Source organism: Protopterus annectens, chromosome 13.part0 (assembly GCF_019279795.1).
Source record: "Protopterus annectens isolate FY-2018-M chromosome 13.part0, PAN1.0, whole genome shotgun sequence".
Lineage (NCBI taxonomy): Eukaryota > Metazoa > Chordata > Ceratodontiformes > Protopteridae > Protopterus > Protopterus annectens.
Window position 1 is genome coordinate 1259515200 of NC_056747.1, and position 21718 is coordinate 1259536917.

The following is a 21718-nucleotide window of genomic DNA, read 5'->3' on the forward strand; positions in this document are numbered from 1 at the left end:
ATTAGAAGTTATGTACTCACCATAACATTCCATCTGAGTAGGTACTTCATTTGTCTGCAACCTGTGGGGTCTCGGATCCGACCGGCAGCTTTCCAAGCTTCAAGATCCGAGCTCCTAGCTCCTCCCCTCTACCCACAATACCCTGTCACCACCACACTACCTCAGATCGGTTTTGCTGTATCACCTGAAAAAACCTGTAATAAACAGGTTCAGATATTCTCAAAAATCATAAAGATCCTAGAAACCTGATACAGGTTAGGGGGATGGCAGGAGGGGGTGGTTGCAGACAAATGAAGTACCTACTCAGATGGAACGTTATGGTGAGTACATAACTTCTAAATCTGAAGTAGTTACTTCATTTGTTCTGCAACCTGTGGGACAGAGTCCCCAGCTACCTAAACAAAGAAACCTGGGTGGTCTATGGGAGGATATTCCGAAGCACCGCGGAGCCAAAGGACGCCCTGCTTCTAGATATCATGTCCAGCTTATAATGAGAAATAAATGTATGAGCAGACCACCAAGTGGCTGCTGAACATATGTCGTCCAACGGCATCCTGGACCAGAAGGCTGCAGAAGTTGCGATGGACCTTGTGGAATGTGCACGGATTTTGAATGGGGTTGTTTTGCCTGATGCCTTATAAGCCTGAGAAATACATTGACAAATCCAATTAGCCAGTGTCTCTTTGGATATAGGTTTTCCCATGAATGAAGGAGCAAATGACACAAAGAGTTGATCAGCCTTACGAACATCTTTGGTCCTGTGCAGGTAAAAACGCAACTGTCTATGTACGTCTAGTGTATGCAACATGTATTCTCCCTTATTTTGAAAATTTTTGAAAAACACTGGCAGATTGATAGTCTGATTGATATTTGCCACAGATGCCACTTTTGGTAAGAAAGACGGGTTAGTCCTGAGAGACACTCTGCCATTGTGGAAAATAAGGTAGGGAGGTTTCATGCACAAAGCTTGGAGCTCTGAAACCCTTTTGGCAGAAGTTATGGCTACCAAGAATGCTGTTTTCCAGGACAGAAATTTAAGGGGTACAGAAGCTGCAGGTTCAAAAGGAGGTTTCATTAAGGCTTGCAGAACAAAGGTTAAGTCCCAAGGGGGAGTCACGGATTTCACTGGTGGCTTGAGAAGGAAAACGCCACGCAAGAATGTCTTACACAATTTTGTAGATGCTAGAGATCCTAATCAGTCTCCCACATGAAAATGGGATATTGCTGCCAATTGTACTTTTACCATTGATGCACTGGCCCCTTGTTCAAAAATCATGGACAAAAAATCCAAGACTGTAGGAATCGGAACAGTAAAGGGGTTGAGACCTTGGCTGTTAGCCCAGATAGAAACTTGTTTCCACTTACTATTGTAGATTTTCCTGGTGGACGGTTTATGAGCCGCTACCAGAATAGTTTTCACTGGTGACGAGATACCGGGAGTCCTTGCCATTAGTGGAACTGGATCAACCAAGCCGCGAGCTTGAGGTTTACCAGGTTCGGTGTTGGACACCCCGCTGGGTGCGATATCAGATCTGGAATGGGATCCAGGATTAAAGGGGAGGAGAGGCTGTGAGACCGCAGGTATGGAAACCAGATTTGACGAGGCCAGAATGGGGCTATGAGGATAATTTTGCTCCCCAACCGTGCGGCTTTCTGAATGAACTTCGCCATGAGCGGAAGCGGGGGGTAAGCATAGAGTAGACCGGGAGGCCAAGCATGAATCAGAGAGTCTCTGGGGCTCTCCCCTTCTGGGGGAAGAATTGCGAAGAACTCGCTGCATTTTGTGTTTTGGGGAGTAGCAAAAAAGATCGCAGCGAAACCAACCCCACTTGTGGAAAATTTCCTTTGCAACTTTCGGATTGAGAGACCACTCGTAAGGACTGAGAATTACTAGACTCAATTTGTCCGCCAGAATGTTGGATCTTCCCGGAATGTGTGTTGCTATCAGAAAGCGGTTGGTGGATATCGCCCATTCCCAAACTCTCATGGCTTCTCAACAAAGAGGGTAGGATCTGGTTCCCCCTTGTTTGTTTATATACCAGACCACTGACATATTGTCCGTCTGTATTGCAATCGTTCCTAGAGGTAGAAGGTCTTGGAGAGCTTGCAACGCTAGAAGCACCACCCTCATCTCCAGAACATTTATGTGCAAAGCGGTCTCCGACAAGGTCCACGTACCTTGGACGTTTCTGCCCAAACAATGCCCCCCCACCCTAGGCGTGAAGCATCCGTGGTTAACGTGACCTTGGGGTGGGGATCACAAAGGGTCTCCCTTGCCCGAGTTCTGGGGAGTGAAGCCACCAAAGGAGGGATTCCCTGCAAACTCTGCTCAGGGGGATAGGAGTGTTCAATGGGTGGAGTAACAGTGACCATTGAACTTGGAGTGTCCACTGTAATATACGCATCCTTAGGCGAGCATGGAGAGAGAGGCCGATAGCCGCTGCCATTGAGCCTAGTGCCCTCAGGACTAACTCCGCCGGCGGAGCTTTGGTGCGAAGAAGAGCCAAAAACTGGAGTGAGAGGCTGGATAGTCTGTCCGAGGTCAAGAAGGCCCGAGAAGATCCGGAATCTAGCCTGGCTCCTATGAAATCTAATGCTTGCACAGGATGAAGAAAAGACTTCGGTATGTTGACTGAGATGCCCAAGCTGTCAGCAAGAGACAGCATATAGTCTCTCACGGTACAAAGTTGATGCCTGTTGGTTGCTGTGAGGAGCCAGTCGTCTAGGTACGGAAAGACCCTTATGCCCTAAAGCCTCAGGTGGGCCGCAACCACTGCCATGACTTTGGTGAACACCCTGGGGGCTGAGGTGAGTCCGAAAGGAAGGACCCTGAACTGGTAATGACTGGCCCCTAGCCGGAAGCGAAGGAACCTCCTAGACCGTCTGTCCATTAGAATGTGGTAGTACGCATTCCTTGAGGTCTATAGAGCACATCCAGTCATTCTCCTGCATTAAGGGGAGAATAGATTGTAGAGTGACCATCCGGAATTTTTCTTTGGGGACAAACATGTTCAGGGCGGACAAGTCTAGAATGGGCCTGAGGTCTCCCGTCTTTTTTGGCACTAAAAAGAACCTTGAGTAGTAGCCCAATCCGGATTGGTCTGGGGGGACCCACTGGATGGCTCTTTTTTCTAACAAATTTGAAATCTCTACGGTCGCCGCCTCTCTTTGATTGGGTGGGACATCGGGGAGGCGACCACCTGAGGGAGGACGAAATAGGAAGGGAATTTTGTAGCCTCTGGATATAATTCGGAGCACCCATCGATCGTTCGTAATGGACTCCCACATTGACAGGTGCTTCGTTAAACGCCCCCGACTGTCTCCAGAGCTGGACAGTTGGGTAAGCCCTCAGGGCTGCTGCGCGGGTCTCTCGGAAAAAGGCTCCCTAGACCCGAAGTTACGCGGTCCCCCTCTGCCTCTGGGCCGGCGTCCACCCTGCCCTCCTCTGCCTCTGGAGGGCGTGGAGTCCGAAGCTGGATAGGATTGCTGAGACTTGCGGAACCACAGCTTCTTTTGCCCCCTCTGATTCCTTGAGAAGGAACGTTGGGGGCTCGAGAAGCGGACTCCGACGGCAGACAGCGTCTTCCTGTCCTTCTCGCTTTGGACTAATGTATTGCGTACGGTCTTGCCAAAAAGCGAAGAGCCATCAAATGGTACGTTCACAAAGGACGTCTTGAAAGGTTCCGCGAAATTACAAAGACGGAGCCAGGCATGACGTCTCAAGACAACACCTGCTCCGCTGGCCCTTGCGGCTCCCTCCGTAGCATAAGACAGTAGCCGCATGGACATATTTGAAATGGACTTGAGAGTGGCCATGCGTGTCGAGAACACGTTTTTGTCCTCGGCCGACATGGACTCGGGTGGAGCTGCAGTGTATTCCTTGATCAAATCCCGTTGCAGCCTGATGATATGCGCCATATAATTCAGTGCCCTCACGGAGAAGGTTGCTGAGGCAAAGGTCCGCTTCCATATACGGTCCAGCGCCCGGGACTCCTTGTCCAGTGGGTGGACCGTGGAGCTCTCCTGGGAGAGCTCTCTTTTAGTGGCAGCAGCCACCAACATGGCATCAACTGGAGACCCTTTGGCCCAAGCCTGCCTGTCTGAAGGGGGGCTAAGGATTTTATCCAGTCGACGTGGGATAGGCTTCACGGTGTCGGGTTCCTGCCAAGCCCTGGTAGTCAGGAGATCTACCAGGGGATCTGCCGGTGGAGACACCCAGAAGGTAGATGGGCCCGCTTCAAACGCCTCCAGAAATACGGACTCATCTGAGGAAGGTTTTTGGGCAGACCATCCCCCCCCCTAATACGCAACATTTCCATGATGTCTCCAAAGGAGACATCCTCGGGGGGGGGGTGACCTTGGGGAACCTTCCCTTTCCTCTAAGTCCGTATCTGTGGTGACGGACACGGGGGAGTCCATGTGCCTCCTTTTACACGTCCGTTTACGACGCACCTCCTCTGTGGGACTATCAGAAGAGGGCTCGTCAACTGCCTCTTGTTCCTCCGAGGGAACCAACTGGAGGGTCTGAGCAGGCTCTCCCGATGGAAGGATGATGGAAGTTAGACCCGTATGCAGTGGGGGGGGGGGGGCGGAGGGATCCAACGCCCGAGTTGGGGACCTGGAAGACCTCGGCAGTACCCTCTCCACTACCTCGAAAGCCGAGGGAGAACTACTCTCTTCCGGCCCCGAGAGCAGTCTCCTCGGCTCCGAGATAGGGATCGGGGTAGGAGCCGAAGCCATCGGATCCGAAAGCGAGGTGCTCTCCGACATAGGCGGCGCCGAAGATGCACCCGCTCCCACGGATCCGACGCCCAGCCCATGGCCCCGAGAGCTCGGATCCGAAATACTCGAGGGTTATGGTCGGCGTCGAGAAGGCTTGGGCCACCGGCGCCGACAAAACCCCGGCTCCGAAAGGGCCTGGATCCGAAGACTCCAAAACCCGGATCCGGGTTGAAGGAGAAATCGGGGCAAATATTGAAGCTGCACTCCCCCCCCCCCGTAGAGGGGGGCAGGAGCACCCCCATCTGCATTTGGGTCTGCAAAAACCGACGCATCATCCTATCCATATCGGCGTCGGAGAGAGACCTGGTAGATCTAGAGGAGGTCGTAGAGGCGGGCCTGGAGGGCCGCCTCGACGACCTCGAGGGTGATAGGAGCTCCTCCGCCGGCTCCAGTGAGAACGGCTCCGGTGAGAAGGAAGGAGATTGGAGCCAAGAAGGTGAAGGTCCGGACACCCTCGGAGGTGATTTAACAATTTTTGAAGGCGGAGCCGAGGGATGAGGCTCGGCTCGCCTCTTGTGTCTGTGCTTCTCCCTGTGCTTATCCCTAGAAGGAGAAGACTGAACTTCCTTCGTACTCAAGGCAGTAGTGGGAGGTTGAGTCCCAGCCTGAGTCGAGGGAATTAGGGGTGCCGAAGCTACCTGGGTAGCCTGCACCTTGGAGGGAGAGGAGGAAGAGACCTCCTCCGGGAGAAGCAATCCCGCCAGAATAAGCCTGTTCCTTCTGTCCCTCACAGCCCGGGGGTTGAAGGCTGCGCAAACCTGGCAGTCTGAAGACAAATGGGCAACCCCCAGGCATATAACGCACTGAGTGTGGCCATCAGCTGGGGAAAGCTTATGGCCACACCCAGTGCACTTTGAAAAAATAGCTTTATGGCCTTCGGCCATTTTCCTGACACACACACTCACACGCCCAAACACCTAGGGGAGGGTTAACTGAATAAAAAAACGCAATCCCGAAAACAGCAGAGAAACACTCACAATACTCTCCTTTTTAAGTTTTAAAGTTTTAAGAAAATCTCTGAAAGAAAATTATTCACTTCCCTGTCTAAGCTCAGGAGCTCTTTCTCAAGATGCTTGTTATTCAAGCCGTGGCAAAAACGATCTGAGGTAGTGTGGTGGTGACAGTGGATTGTGGGTAGAGGGGAGGAGCTAGGAGCTCGGATCTTGGAAAGCTGCCGGTCGGATCCGAGACCCCACAGGTTGGAGAACAAATGAAGTAACTACTTCAGATCTATGTCTTTGCACTGTACACATCTATAGATATCACAGTTTGTTTAGTCTTGTAGGATTATGAAAATTATACATTTCCAATAATTCTCATTATTATGCCCATATCTTTGCAAGGGAGCATGGTGATCACACAAGTGATGCATCATTTTGAAGCTGACATTGAGACGCACAACTTCTACACTGATATGTAAGCTCTGTCTGTTACAGATGATGAGATATTATGCTTTGTTTATTTATCAATTATGAGAAATATTATATTAATCATATTTCTGTGAATATCTCCATAAAGGAACATCACACAGTAATGGTTAAGGGATCATTTTAAAGCTGATGTTCATACTAACAAATTAAATACAACTTGTATGGGTCTACATGGTACATTGACCAAGATATTGTGCTTTGCTTTTCCAAAAAGGTAAAAAATCTGTACAATATCAACATTCCTTGCCAAATATTTAATAATGACTTTGATTTGCACTATCCGTATTTATACTGTTGGAAAGGTCAGTGTCTGCTGAACAACTTTCGTGTTTACATTTTTAGTCTAGCTCCTATAGTTGAAGAGTTATGAACATTTGTTTTCTGTATGGTATTAGAAATGGATTTTCTGAAAATGAGCTCAGGCTGCACTGTTGTTCCTATGGTGGAGTTAAGCAGGCAGCTTTTTCAGAGCTGCTCTGGAGTGAATGAGTTAAGACAACTTCTTTATCTGATGTTGTTCATCTTTTTTCCATTCATCACTGATGGGACAGAATCCCAAGCTACCTTGAGGTCCATGGGAGGACTTATGGAAGAACATTCCCGAGTACCACTGAGCCGAAGGCAGCTCTCCCTCTGGAGACCAGGTCCAATTTGTAATGACTGATAAAGGTATGAGGCTTAGCCCAAGCAGCTGCTGCATAGATGTCATCCATGGAAGCCCTGGAATGGAAAGCTACAGATGTTGCCATACATCTAGTGAAGTGAGCTTTAACCTTTAGCATAAGTTCATTACTGAGAGAATAGATGAAACATATGCAGTCGATTAGCCATTTGGATAAAGTAACTTTGGAAACAGCCTCTCCCATTCTGGGCACAAAACAGGAGGTGAAAAGCTGTTCAGATTTACGGATAGGTTTGGTCCTGTCTAGATAAAATCTCAATTGTCTATGTACGTCTAAGGAGTGAAGGCAGTACTCGCCTCTACTGGCAAAATTCGGAAAGAACACTGGTAGGTCATGGTCTGATTTATGGAGCATTCAGAAACAACTTTGGGGAGAAAGGATGGATTTGTTCAAAGTGATACTCTGTCTTTATGAAAGACCAGATAGGTCCTCTTCAAACATAATGCCTGCAGCTCTGAGACTCTTCTGGCAAACGTGATGGCTACCAAGAACAAGGATTTCCAAGAAAAAAACTAAGTCACACTTCGCCTTCGCAGCAGGTTCAAAAGGTTTCTGAGTCAAAGACTGAAGGAGTAGAGTGAGGTTACATGGTTCCATGGGCTGTCTGACAGGAGGCCTGACATGAGAAGTCCCCTTGAGGAAAGCCTTGCAAATGCATAGAGAGATGAGGGGTGCCATCTATACCATTGTGGAAATTGCCGCTAGATGTACTCATACGGTAGAGGCAGAGGTTCCATTATCAACATACCTAGCCAAGTATTGAAGCACTGCAGTCACTGGAGCCGAATACGGGTCTAGCATGTTATCCTTGGACCAGATGGAGAACCTTTTCCATTTATCCTGGTATAGTCTTCTGGTGGATGGTTTATGAGAGGCCAGAATGATGTCTGGAACAGGCGAGGAGAGATTAGCTTGCCTGGCTACTAGCAGAAGTGATGAAACCAAGCTGTCATCTTGAGACTGGACAGATTTGGGTGACTCATCCCTTGTGGGTGCGTAATCAGATTTGGTAGAGGGTCCAGAATACATGGCGGGTATTCTAGGTGAGGCCGAAGGAAGGGGAACCAAACTTGTTGAGGCCAGAATGCATCTCAACTGAAGAGCTTTCTTTAGAAAATGTGGGATCAGAGGGATGGGAAGATGAGCGTAAAGAAGTCCCGTGGGCCAATCCTGGATCAAAGCGTCCCTCAGTGACTCCCCTTCTAGGAGAAGTAAGGCGAAATAGCTGCTGCGCTTGGTGTTTGATGGGGAGGCGAAAAGATCACAGCAGGGCTGGCCCCAGTGGATGAAGATTGCTGACGCCTCCTCGGGGTTGAGGGACCACTCATGAGGCACGAGGATATATCTACTCAGCTTGTCCGCAATCACGTTGGAGCTCCCCGGGATATGCATTGCTATTAGAAAGCGGATGGAAGCCATCGCCCACTGCCAAATTCTCATGGCTTCTCAACACAGGGGATAGGACTTTGTTCTTTCTTGCTTGTTGGCATACCAGACCACAGACACTGTCTGATTGAATTGCAACTGTCCCGGAAGGGAGAGCTGAATGGAAGGCCTGCAATGCTAACAGCACAGCTCTAAGTTCCAGAACACTGATATGCAGTTGGGCCTCTAAGGTGGACCATGTGCCTTGGACCGTCTTTCCCTGGAAATGCCCCCCCCCCCCCCACCCAATCAAGGAGGCATCAGTGGTCACAATGGCTGTGGGCTGAGGAGATTGAAATGGACAACTCCAAAGCTCTACATCTGGCCTCATCCACCAAAGCAGGTACTGTTTGCAGGAGTTGGTTATTCGAATCTGGTAACTGAGGGGGTGATAGTTTGGGAACCATTGACACAGAAGGAGCCATTGCAGAATCCGCTAGAGGCACTACTGGGATGGACGCTGCCATAGAACCTAGGGCCTGGACAACTTCCCTTGCAGAAACTGTTGTTTATGAGAGTATCACCCAGAGATGAGGCCTCAGTCAGAGTCTGAATTGGGAGTGATACCAGACAGGACTGAGTATTGAACACTGCTCCAATGAACTCTGTTGTGTAGGGACAAGGTTTGATTTCTCCCAATGTATCTTTAGTCCCAACAATTTTGCCAGAGAGAGTATAATGTAGTGCTGTTAACAGAAGATGCTCGGTGGGGGCAGTAAGGAGCCAGTCGTCCAGATATGGAAACATCCGGAATCCATTTAGTCAGCTGTTACCACTGCCATGTATTTTGTGAACATGCTGGGGGCTGTAGAGAGACCGAACGGAATTGATAATGACTGGCTCCTAGCTGGAAGCGAAGCAGACTCCTGGAGCGTTTGTCCATCTTGATGTGGTAATACGCATCCTGAAAATCTAGAGAGCACATCCAATCGCCTTCTCTTAAAAACGGGAGAATGGACTGAACCGTGACCATCTGGAATTTGGTTTGAGTAACAGACTTGTTTAAGCTGCTAAGATCCAAAATGGGTCAACAGTCCCCTGTCTGTTTGGGCAACAAAAATAATCTAGAGTAAATTCCGTATCTGCGCTGGTCTGGTGGGACTGGTTGGATGACTCTTTATTGAGACAGCTTTATAATCTCTGAAGCTGCTTCTTCCCTTTGACTGGGTGGAATGTCGGGAAGTTTTCTTGGGAAATTTAGCTGACAAGAAAGGGGAATGGTGTAACCTCTGGTGATAATGTTCTGCACCCAACGATTGGTGGTGATGGATTGCCAGGCAGCTTGGTGCAGAGAGAAACGACCCCTGACTGCTTCCAGAGGTAAGCAATCAGGCTGCTCCACAGAAGCGTTGATAAGGCTATCCAGAGAAGGAATCCCTGGAGCCACGATTATGAGAACCCCCCTCTGCCTCTACAGAGGTGTCTTCTGGAGTTGCCTCTGGGAGTATCACCACCACGTGCGGCAGGGAAGGGACCCACTCCTCTGATTCCTGGAGAAGGTACACGGAGGATTGGAAAACCGTAGGCCTACGGCAGACAGGGTCTTTCCATCCTGCTCAAACCTGGCTAGCGTGTCCTTCACTTTGGAGCCAAAAAGGGACAAAGCTTCGATGGGAGCATTCAGAAAGGAAGACTTGAAGGGGTCCGAGAGGTCACAAATGCGCATCCAGGTATGACGCCTTATAACGCCCGAACTCGCTGCTCTAGCAGCCCCTTCGGTTGCATGCAATAGCAACCTCATGGATGAGTTGAATACTGACTCCAGGGTTGCAAGATGCGAGGCCACTTTGTCCCTTCCCCCTGGAGCCTCATAAAATGTGCCAAATAATTCAGGGACAATATGGCAAAGGTCCCTGATGCAAAAACACGCTTCCCAAGTCTGTCTACCACCCGGGACTTCCTGTTGGGCAGGTGGACAGCGGGAATTTCCTCAGCCAAGTCCTTTTTTGTGGCCCCCGCCACCACCATAGCATCAACTGGTAACCCTTTGGGCCAATGTGGGCTCTCCTTGGGAGGGGAAAGAATTCTGTCTGGTCACCGAGGGATCACCTCAATGGAATCTGGATTCTTCCAAGCGAGCTGCACGATGAGCTCATTAACAGGCATGGTCACCCAAGAGGTAGAAGGCCAGGCATGAAAAGCCTGCAGGAACACGGACTCCTCATATGAAGGGTTGGAGGGCTTCCAGTCACCTCTCTGCTTTAACATTTCCAGGATGTTTCCGAAGGAGACATCAGGAGGTGAAAGTGGGGACCCTTTCACCATCATCGTAATCCACGTCTTCCATTAAGGATCCTTCGGGTGAGTCCATGTGTTTCCTCTTGCAAGTCTTCTTTCGAGGGGCTCCTCAGTGGGGGGTCTCTGAGGACTTGGAAGAGCAGGTACCCTGAACAGGGGTGTCCTGCGGCTTCTCTGCTCAGTGTCCCGGGGGGGGGGGATGGTCTGTGACAGCTGTAGCTTATGGGGTGAAAACTGGGGTTACAACATCGGAGTGCTGCCAGAAGCAAGAGCCCTCTCCATCATGTGGAAGACAGGCCAGCTCGAAGAGGGATGGGAGCCCGATACTGAGAAGGACAACCTCGGCACAAGGGTCACACCCTGCTCCGACGAACCAGCCTCCATGGATGAAGTCTCAAGCAGGATCGGCACGGATGTGGCTATTGGCACCGAGGATGGAACAGAGGAGAGGTGACTCTGTACCCCGGGCTGACGTGCCCATCCCCCAAATCCCCAGACTGAGGAAGGACCAGTTCAGCAGGAACCAGAGAGACAAACTCTGAGCTGGCGTGAGATGCACCGTAGGTGCCGAGGTGATGGGTTCCAAGAAAGATGTCGGAGCAAAAGGCTTCGGAACCAAGGTGGTTGAAGGAGGAGTGTAATATGGAGTCTGTGGATAAGGCAACCCAAGTCCTGCAAGTGGATGGGTCTTAGAAAGTGAGGGGGATCCCCCTGGCTAACAACAGCTGCTCTACAAGATGCACTACGTCGTATTTAGAAAGGCTCCTGGTGGATCTAGTGGACACTCTGGGCAGGGAGTCAGGACATTCGATGAAGGGGCTATATGCTTGGCCCAGAAAAGGATCTACGGAGGGGGAGTATCGGGTATGTGGTGCAAGGTCTGTCGGCACCGAAGTCTCTAGCTTTGAGACCGGAAGTAAAGGGGTCAAAATCCAGTGAGATTGGTACAGCGCTCGGTGCCGAAGTGGCACTCGGAGCTGAAATGGTCAGTTCCAAAATGGAAAATAATGACATAGTTGAAGGTGTGCCCTGAGCCGAAGTGGCCACGGGTGCCGAAGTCGAAATAGGCATAGCAAGGTCTATGATCTGTGCCGGAGGCAGGACCGGTGCCGAAACGGCCACTGGTATCGATGGTTTTGAGATGGTCAGAGCAGATGAGGGGCTGATTTATGCTCCAAAGATAACTTTGGGACCTTTGATTTCCCAGGCTTGCACTGATCACCCGATGGTGAAGAAGGAACAGAGTGGGATCTCTTTTTGTCCTTAGAAGGAGGGACTGAGACCTCCATCGCAGAAATGGCCACAGAGAAGGGAGACTTCCAGTAACCCTTTCAACATGAGTTTATTTTTGCGCTCATTGACAGTGAGTTGACTGAAACTCTGACAAATGTCACATGGATGTTGCACCGAAAGGTGGGACACTCCCAAACAGTATACACAGTCATTGTAAAAATCACTGTTGGATAAATTGCCCTTACATGAAGCACAATGCTTAAAACCTGAAGTACGCTTAGCAGACATCTTGATAGAGAAAAAATACCACAGGCCAAAGACATAATCCAACTATAATCAAACAACTCTGTTCAAAAAAGTCACAAATATAACAATACACTGGTATGATAGAGAAAGGAAAGGAAACACCTGAATAAAAGACAGCTAATAGGTTAAACAATACCAACCATGGTATTGAAGAAATACCACAAGGGTAAGGGAGGAAAGCCATACAAACAATGGTACTTGAAAGTGTACCAATGGTAACTATGGGTAGAGAGGAAAAAACAAGGTCAGACAGAAGAAAAGACACTAGAAAAACTAATCGCTTAATAAAATATGAAGATATCCAAAAATTTTCACACAAATATCAAAACAGTTTCATTTAGCTGAGAGCTCAGCTGAAACGCAGCTTTACGGCTATGCGGCAAACGAGATCTGAGGTAACAGGTAGAAGGGCATTCTGGGTAGAGACTTAGCTCGAGAGTTTTTTTTAACTGGCATGAGCTTGGTAAAAAGGCTGACTCCTGACTCGGAACCGAACCCATCAGTGATGAATGGAAAGAAGATTAACAACATCAGATCATTATATACTTACCATAATGTTCCATCTGTGCTGTCCATTTTCATTCTTCAACTTATGGGTTTGGATCCGAGAATCGGATCCAACTCAGCTACTTCTACCAGGTCATCGGATTCAAGAACTCCCAAGCTTCTTCCTTTACCCTTAATGCCCCACCAACCTAACATCCTTCAGACAGAGTTTGCTGCCCCTAGACATTAAAGAACAGCCTTTTACAGACATTACCAAAGGCAGAAAGAGAGAAAAGAAGCTGCTACTCAAACAATGACATCCTTCAGACAGAGTCTGCTGCCCCTAGACATTAAAGAACAGCCTTTTACAGACATTACCAAAGTGAGAAAGGAAGCTGCTACTCAAACAAGGAATGCAAGTTCCTGTACAACTCTCGGATACTTCCAAAAGCAAAGTGAGGGGGGCAGGTGGTTGGCAAGTTGAGAAAGAATGAAAATGGACAACACAGGTGGAACGTTATGGTGATTATATAACTTATTTATCTGATATTGTCCTTTTCATTCATTCCTCAACTGATGGGACAGAGTCCTTAGCTACTGTAACCTTGGGAGGCCCCCATGGAAGGATATTCCAGAGTACTGCACAGCCAAAGGCTGCGCTGTTCCTGGAAATCAAATCTAATTTGTAATGAGCAATAAGGGTGCGAGAATTAGTCCAAAGTGCCGCTGCACAAGTGTCATCTAAGGAAGCCCGTGACCAGAAGGCTGAGGTAACTGCCATAGACCTCATGGAATGAGGTTTGGGCAAGGATAAACCTTTTTTCACTATAGACAAAGCAGATACAATCAGTTAACCATTTGGCCAGTGTAAATTTGGATACTGGTTTGCTCAATCTATCAGGGGAAAAGGAAACAAGAGGTCAGATTTTCTACTCTTTGGTTCTGTGAAAGTAAAAGTGAAGTTGTCTATGCACATCCAAAACGTGGAGCATATTGTTTCCCTTATTAGAAAAGTTAGATGAGAAAACTAACTGGTAGATTGATGACTTGGTTTATGTTGGGCTCAAGCTACTTTTGGCGAGAAAGATGCATTTGTTTGCAGAACATCCTGTCTTTATGAAAAGCCAGGTAAGGTTTAGAAGATGGAGACTGGAGCTCAAATACTTTGTCTCGCTGATGTAAAAGTGACCACAAATATGGGTGTCCAAGACAAAAAGTTAAGTTCTGCTTTGGGAGAAGGCTCAAAGGGAGCTGGTGTCAAGACCTAAAGTACAACAGTTAAATCCCAAGGAGGAGCAGGATCCTTTAACAGGAGTCTAAGCAGATAGGTTCCCTTAAGAACAGCTTTACATAGTTTAGATGAGGCCAATGTAGAATTATTTTCACCCAGGTGGAAGTTACTAATGGCAGCCAATTGATTCTTTAATAGCTGAAAAACTAGCCCCTTCATTGAAACTTAAAGCTAAAAATTCAAAAATAGATGGCACTGGCACTAAAAAAAAGGATGCAGGTCTTTGGCAAAGGCCCAGTAAACAAATCTTTCTAGCAGAAGCTTTTTGATAGGATAACAATATATGGTGGACTGGGGAGGAGAGCCTGGACGGTCTAATAATCAATGGAACTGGAGAAACCATGCTGTCAATGTGAGGCCTGCTAAGTTTGGGCGAGTGATATCTGTCAGACGAGACAGGAGGTCCGGAGTGGGATCCAGTATCCAGGAGGGATGAGGGAGGTGAGGACAGAGGAATTTGAATGAGGCCAAAAGGGGACAATGTGGACTAATGTGCTCTTCAACAGAAATGCTTTCTGTAGAAATTTGGGAATTTGACTCCCCCCGCTGGAGGGATCATGGCAAAGAACCTGCGGCACTTTTTGTTGAGGGGAGAAGTGAATAGGGCACAGCATGGTTAGCTTCATTGATGGAAAATCCTCTCTGCCACTTGGCATTAAACCACTTGTGAGGCATCAAAATGGACCTCCTTAGTCTGTCTGCAATCACACTGGATTTCCCCAGGATGCGTAATACTATTAAAAAGTGATCAGAAGAGATCATCCATTGCCACACACTCACTGTCTCTCGACACAGTGGGTAAGATCTGTTTTTTCCCTGTTTGTTGATGTATCAGACCACTGACACTGTCTGAATGGCAACTGTCCTGGAGGGGAGAATGCCTTGAAAGACCTGCAAATCAAGGAGGACTGCTCTCATCTTCAGAACAATGATATGCAACTTGGCCTCTTCAGGGGATGAGACACCTTGGACGGTCCTTCCTAAGAAATGCCACTCCAGCTGGGAGGTGTCCATGGTCACTGTGGCCTTGGGTAGGGGAAGAACAAATGGACAGCCTTCTGAGAGCTTGTTTGAAAGAATCCACCAAAGATGGTATCTTTTGCACGTTTGTGTGATCTTGACTGGAGCGGTTAATGGATGTTGCAGAACAGGCCACTGGACAGAGTGCCCAATGAAAAATCTACATGTGAAACCTGGCCAGAGGAATGAGAGCGATAGCTGCTGACAAGGAACCCAGGGCCTGTATGACTACTTGAGCTGGAAGTGAAGACCTTTGTATCACTTTCTTGACTTGGAACCTCAGTGTCTGTATTCTAGCAGAGGGAAGAGAAGCTATCTGACTCTCCAGATGAGCACCTATGAACTCCAGGCTCTGTGTTCGCGTAAGTTGTGATTTGTTGCAACTGACTATGATTACCGGATGAATGCACAACTGCAGCAAGTAGCCCTTTGCATGTAGAAGTAGATGTCTGGTTAGGACAGTTAGGAGCCAATCGTCTGCATATGGAAACGCACTAAATCCCAGCAGTCTCAAGTGAGATGTTACTACTGCCATGCATCTGATGAACACCCTGGGGGCTGTGGATGGACCAAAGGGCAGTGTTCTGTACTGGTAATGACTGGCTTCCAGTCGGAAACACAGGAATCTTTTGGACTGCCTGTTCATTTTGATGTGATAGTACATGTAGATCAGTGTGCATATCTCTTTAAGAAGAAAAATTCTGTGGGCATGTACTACATGTACTGATTACTAAGCATGTGCAGGGACAAAGTGCCATTTTGTGTTAAGATGTTGCAGTGTAAGCATGTCTGTGTGTAAGCTCGGTTTGCTAATCAGTTTGTTTATAGTTACTGAAGTTGCTATCTATCCTGATGTATTTTCATGTAATAAAGCTTCTTAAAAAAACTACTCCACCTGCTTGTCATCCTTGGATTAAGGGACAAGTGACATGGTGTCAGAAGCGGGATATCTAAAGGACAAAGACAGATGAGGCAAATCTAATGGCCAGAAAGAACTCCTGATTCTCTACTTTGACTCTGAGGCATTCGGCTGCAATTGGTGGAATATAGAGGAGTAAATCTTCTTTTGCTGTGTGTATGATTTGCAAAACAGGTCAGATACAAATTTCTCATGTTAAAACTAGCTCAAATTATTTCTAATTTGCAAATTATGAAACAAGGCATACAGAAAGGTCTAAAAGATATTAAAATAAGTCAAAATGCCCGATATTGATAAAAATATTCGAATTACTACAGAGATGTTTGAAACAAAGTCTGAATTGCATAAAATGAGAAACAACCACATTTTCTTCACTAAGCATGTACTTTATCGTACTTACTGATGCTATCCAAGTTGTCTGAAGTGTATGAAGTGTTTGCATGTTTGTGCCGTATTACAGTATATTTAACAAAATACAGCCATTTCATAGTATATTTCGCAAAGTAAAGCCTTTTGAAGAGTATATTGTACATTTGAATGTTATTTCAAGTTCACAAAGCAGTTGGTTCATGTATAATTGCAAAAAAGGGCTACATTTACAGTTTGTTTGTGTATGCTTTATGGACATGGCAGATGGATTTTGAAGACCTGGTCCACTAGTGTTTGATGATAATATTGCAGAGAAAGTACAGTTGTGTACACTTACCATAAATTTAGATATTCGAGTGTATTCACTGTTGCAGTCATCACATTTCGGTTATCTGCTTGCAGTAGCCCTCAGTCAGCCTGATTAACAAAGTCTTGGGTCCTGCATCGGTTGCGGTCTCTTCTTCCGTGACATCAGGTAGTCAGGGGGTATAAAACATGCAGCCAATGCCATTACATCAGTTTTTCTTGCCCCAGATGTCAGGTGCCCCCCCCCTTAATGGGAAGCAATAAAATAAATATTATATATATATATATATATATATATATATATATATATATATATATATATATATATATATAACCAGGACTGCAAAAGTGAATACACTCCTCGAACATCTGCATTTATGGTAAGTGTACACAAAGTACAGTTTTGTACCTACCATAAATGTAGATGTCCGAACTGGATAGCATCTGCAGTCATAACAAGTGGGTTGTCCTGTCGTCAGGCAGCCCTTCAGTCGGCCGGATTCCAAAGTCCGGGTCCGGCTTCGGCTGATGTCGCACTCCACCCGACGTCATCTCTGTTGGTCTTCGGGTATAAAGGCATCAGCCGACGCCATTTTCCTCAGTGTTTCTTGCCCCAGATGCCAGTAGCCCTCTTGCAGGCTAAAATTTGGATAGATGCCAATGTTTCCAAATAGATAGAGGTAAACACAACAATAAGCATGTATGTACATATACACAAACAAATACACCATAAAAGACTCCCCCCCAACAGCTAGCTATTAGAAGGGTAAACACCCTAGGAGTACCACAGAGGGGAAGGAGGGAGGGTAATCCTGACTGCAGATGCTATCCAGTTCGGACATCTACATTTATGGTAGGTACAAAACTGTACTATGTCCTTCATGGATGCATCTGCAGTCATAACAAGTGGGTAGAATACCATAGCCAACTAGGCGTGGAGGATAAAAGTAGATTATGGTGTGTTTAGGATCCCTTGCAGTACAGCAGTGGCAAACCCTGCTCGGGATCTGGAATATAGAGGCAAATTATAATGTTTGGCAAATGTATGCACGGAGGTCCAAGTAGCCGCCTCAATAATGTCTTTGGTCGCCACTCCTCGTAAGAAGGCTGTGGTAGTGGCTGTTGCCCTTGTAGAATGAGGTCTTATGTTCTGTGGAATTGGTTTTCCATGGAAGGAGTAACAGAATCGTATGCAATTTCCTATCCATTTGGAGATTGTCTGTTTGGAAATAGCTTTTCCTTCCCTTCCTGTTGCATAGGCTACAAAAGTTGGTCAGTCTTTCTGCTATTTTTGTTCTGTCCAAGTAGTAGCGTAGCTGTCTATGTACATCCAAGGTATGCAGTATTCTTTCCCCTCTGTTTTGTGGGTTGGGAAAGAAGGTAGGTAGGTGGATTGCCTGGTTTAAAGACACTCTGGATACCACCTTAGGCATAAATGTAGGATTAGTCCTCATGGACACTATCTTGGTGGAAGATTAGGAAGGGTTGCACTGCCATTAAGGCCTGTAGTTCTGAAACCCTCCTTGCTGAAGTAATTGCCAGTAGGAAGGCAGTTTTCCATGACAGGTGTTGTAGGTCTGCTGTTGCTGCTGGTTCAAAGGGTGCTAGTGTCAACTTTTCTAGCACAAAGTTTAAATCCCAAGCTGGTAATGGTGGTTTCCTTGGAGGTTTTACATTCTTGATTCCTCTGAGGAATTGCCTGAGCAAAGGGTGCGAAAAACAGGTGTATCAAAGCTGTATTCTGCTGAAATAGCTGATGCATGTATCTTGATGGAGGAGTAGGACAGGCCTGAATGAAGAAGTTCGCCAGATACTCCAGAATGTTAGGCATATCTATGTTTGACACATCTTTTCCTCTTTCCGTACTCCAGATGACAAACCTTTTCCATTTTCCAGCATAGTTCCTTCTTGTTGAAGGTCTGCGTGCTTCAAGAATAATGTCTTTAACTCTTTGGGAAAGTTCTGGAATAGCTGCTGTTATGTGATGTTCCATGCAGTCAGTTGCAAGGTTTTTAGGTTTGGATGTATGATGCTGTAGTTGTTCTGCGTTAACATCAAAGGCATCAGGGGAATTGTCCACATATTGTTCCGAGACATGCTCCTCAGTAGTGGGTACCAGTGTTGTCTTGGCCAGTTTGGAGCTATCAGGATAATCCTTGGACGTTCTTCCTTGATTTTCAGTAGTACCTTGTGTATCAAAGGAAGAGGCGGGAATGCATATGCTGTTAGGCCTTTCCAGTTGAAAGAGAGCGAATCCACTTTCCATGCTAATGGGTGGAATGTCCTTGTGCAGAATTTTTTGAGCTGGTGATTGAGAGGTGATGCGAATAGGTCTATCTGTGGCATTCCCCATTTCTTTGAGATGGTCTTGAAGATGTCCGGGTGGAGCTTCCATTCGTGGGCATCCGAAGTGGTTCTGCTTAATATGTCTGCTAGTGTATTGTCTTTCCCTGGTACAAATATTGCCTGTAACTGGATGTTGTAGCTGAGTGCCAGGGTCCACAGCTCCAAGGTCATTCTGCATAGGGGGTATGAATGAGTGCCTCCCTGTTTGTTGATGTACCACATGACTGTGGTGTTGTCTGTCCTTATCATCAACTGGCCCTCTTTGAGAAATGGTTTGAACTTTTGGATTGCCAGTTTTACTGCCAGCATTTCCTTTAGGTTGATGTGCAGTTGAAGTTGATCCTGTGTCCACAATCCTTGCACGCATTTGTCCAGCATGTGGGCCCCCATCCTAGGTCTGAAGCGTCTGTTGTGATGGTCTGGCTTGCTTGACATCTGCGAAAGGGTAGGCCTGGGTTTGACTGGCATGCCTGAGCCCACCATAGGAACTCCTGTTTTAAGCATGGAATTAGTGGGATTTCTGTTTCTAGACTGTGTCTGTGTTGGGACCATAAATTCTTTAGGTACCACTGTAGTTTTCTCATATGTAATCTGGCAAATGGAACCAAGATTATGCATGATGCCATGAAGCCCAAGGCCTGCAGTACTTTTCTTGCTGTTAACTTGTTCAGTTTTGTTAGTGCCAAGAAGTATAGAGGGAGTTCTTTTGTTTTTCTGTAGTCAGGAATGCCATTTGTTTTACGGTGTCCAAATCAGCGCCGAAGAATGTCCTTGTTTGGGATGGTATCAGCCTTGACTTTTGTAAATTGACTGTGTATCCCAGTGCTTGTAGCAAGTAAATGACCCTTTGTAAATCTGTTGTCAGCTTGCTTTTGTTGTCCCCTTGTAGCAGGCAGTCGTCCAGGTATGGGTAAATTTGAATTCCCTGAAGTCTGCAATGGCGATTACTGATGCCAGGCATTTTGTGAATACTCTGGGCAGTAGATAAGCCAAAAGGCAATGCTGAGAATTGATAGTGCTCTGATCCTGCAAGAAATCTGAGGTATCTTCTGCAGATTGGTCGAATGGGGACGTGCAGGTATGCCTCCTTGAGATCTAGAGTTACCAGCCAAGACTCCTTGCCCAGCATGGGAAGAAGTTGCTGTAGGGTCAGCATTTTGAATTTTGGGACAATGATGTATGTATTTAAGGTGGACAGGTCGAGAATTGGTCTCCAATTTTTTTCCTTTCTTGGAACTAGGAATAGTCTGGAGTAGAACCCCTTTCCTTGCTCTGCTGTTGGCACTCTTTCCACAGCTCTCATGTTTGCTAGCTCCATTATCTGGCGTAGAGCCTCTGTTTTTTGATTTGGAGGTAGATTTGGCATTCCTCTTGACTGGAAAAGTGTGGAAGTGAAACCGGTAACCTTGATCTATGGTTTGTAAAATCCACTTGTCCTTTGTTATGTAGTGCCAGTTCTTTGAAAATAAGGTTAACTTTCCGCCTAGAGGAGCTGCTATTTGTTCCCTGGTAGGTGGATTTAGGGTTAAGTCACTGTGGTTGTGTTGATGTAGTGGCAGTGGCTGTGTCTGTGCCTCTGTTGTTACCTTGCCACTGTCTTCCTCTGTAGGCACCTCCTCTGGATTGGTTTCTGCCTCTGGAGCGTCTATTCCTGCCCCTTTGAAATTTTGTGGAGTCAGGAAAGGACCAATTTTTGGCAGGCCAGTTCCTGCTAAACCTTGGGGGTTGAACCTGCAAGAAATCTTTAACAGTTTGAACAGATTTTGCCTTTTCTTCCATTTTCTTCATAACCTGCTGGGCAGATGTACCAAACAAACTTGTCTTGTCCATAGGAGCATCTAGCAACTTAGCTTTAACATGATCCGGCAAAGCTTGTTCCTTTAGCCATGCATGCCTTCTTATCACTGTGCCTGTCATGGCTGATCTAAATGAAGCCTCCAGTGCATCATAGCCACATTTTAAGGAATGGTTGCTAACCTGTTGTATGTTATTTACCATCTCTAATACATATTTCTTATCAAGAGATTCATCAGTGGTTAGTTTTTTAGTTAACTGATCCAGCATAAACTCTTGGTATTGTATCATGTGAAACTGACAGTTTAAAGCTCTAGCTGAGAGAGTAGCTGAAGTGTAGACCTTTTACCCCATCTGTCTAATGACCTTGCTTCCCTTTCAGAAGGAATAGGGTTTTAGCTATGGTCGGCTACTGCCTTGGGGCCCTGGGATATAGTTTCTGGGTCTGCAAGTGGAGCCTTGTAAAGGTGGTGATGAGTATCTGGCACCCTGTAAAATCTGTCTGGTTTGGCAGGGGCTAGGGGTATAGAATGTGGAGCGGAACAAAGATCACTGAAAACATCATCCACCACAGAGAGAACAGGGGTATAGCTAAGGGCCTGTGCTGTGGGAGGTGCAGAAAAGTCCTAAGTCTTTTCTGGAGTCTGAAAAATCTTGTTGCTGCCATTGGAACTGTTCTCGCATGGCATGCAAGGTTTCCCCAAAGGAGAATTCTTCTGGTGGGGAAGCAGCTGGGATGGAATCTTCAGCATCAGAATCTTCAAAATTGGAGAAGGGAGCCTCTGGCTGGTCAGTTATGTCTGATTCATCAGCAGAATCATCAGAGGACACTGGCTCGGGGCTCTGCCCTAGGTCTCTTCTCTGGGGCTGAGAGGCCCTGTCTGGGTGAGATTGAGATCCTCTAATTAAAGAAATTAAATCTTCTGCCAAAGTAAGCATTTGAGAACTAGAAGAGGGCCTGGATGTGGGTGGTTTAACAGGCACTGTTTTAGTAGTCTTGGCTGCTTTAGCCCTGGCGAAGGCCTTAATGGACATGGCTGCTGGAGGCCTAGCAGCACCACGTGCTGGGGTAGAAACATCCAAGGGGATG

General features: G+C 46.9%; 1 protein-coding gene across 1 annotated transcript in view; it reads right to left on the bottom strand.

Moving 5' to 3' along the window:
- The window catches only part of NPEPPS (aminopeptidase puromycin sensitive), a 1948381-nt gene that overhangs the window by 196289 nt on the left and 1730374 nt on the right, over positions 1 to 21718 (bottom strand). The gene's annotated exons all lie outside the window — the stretch shown is intronic.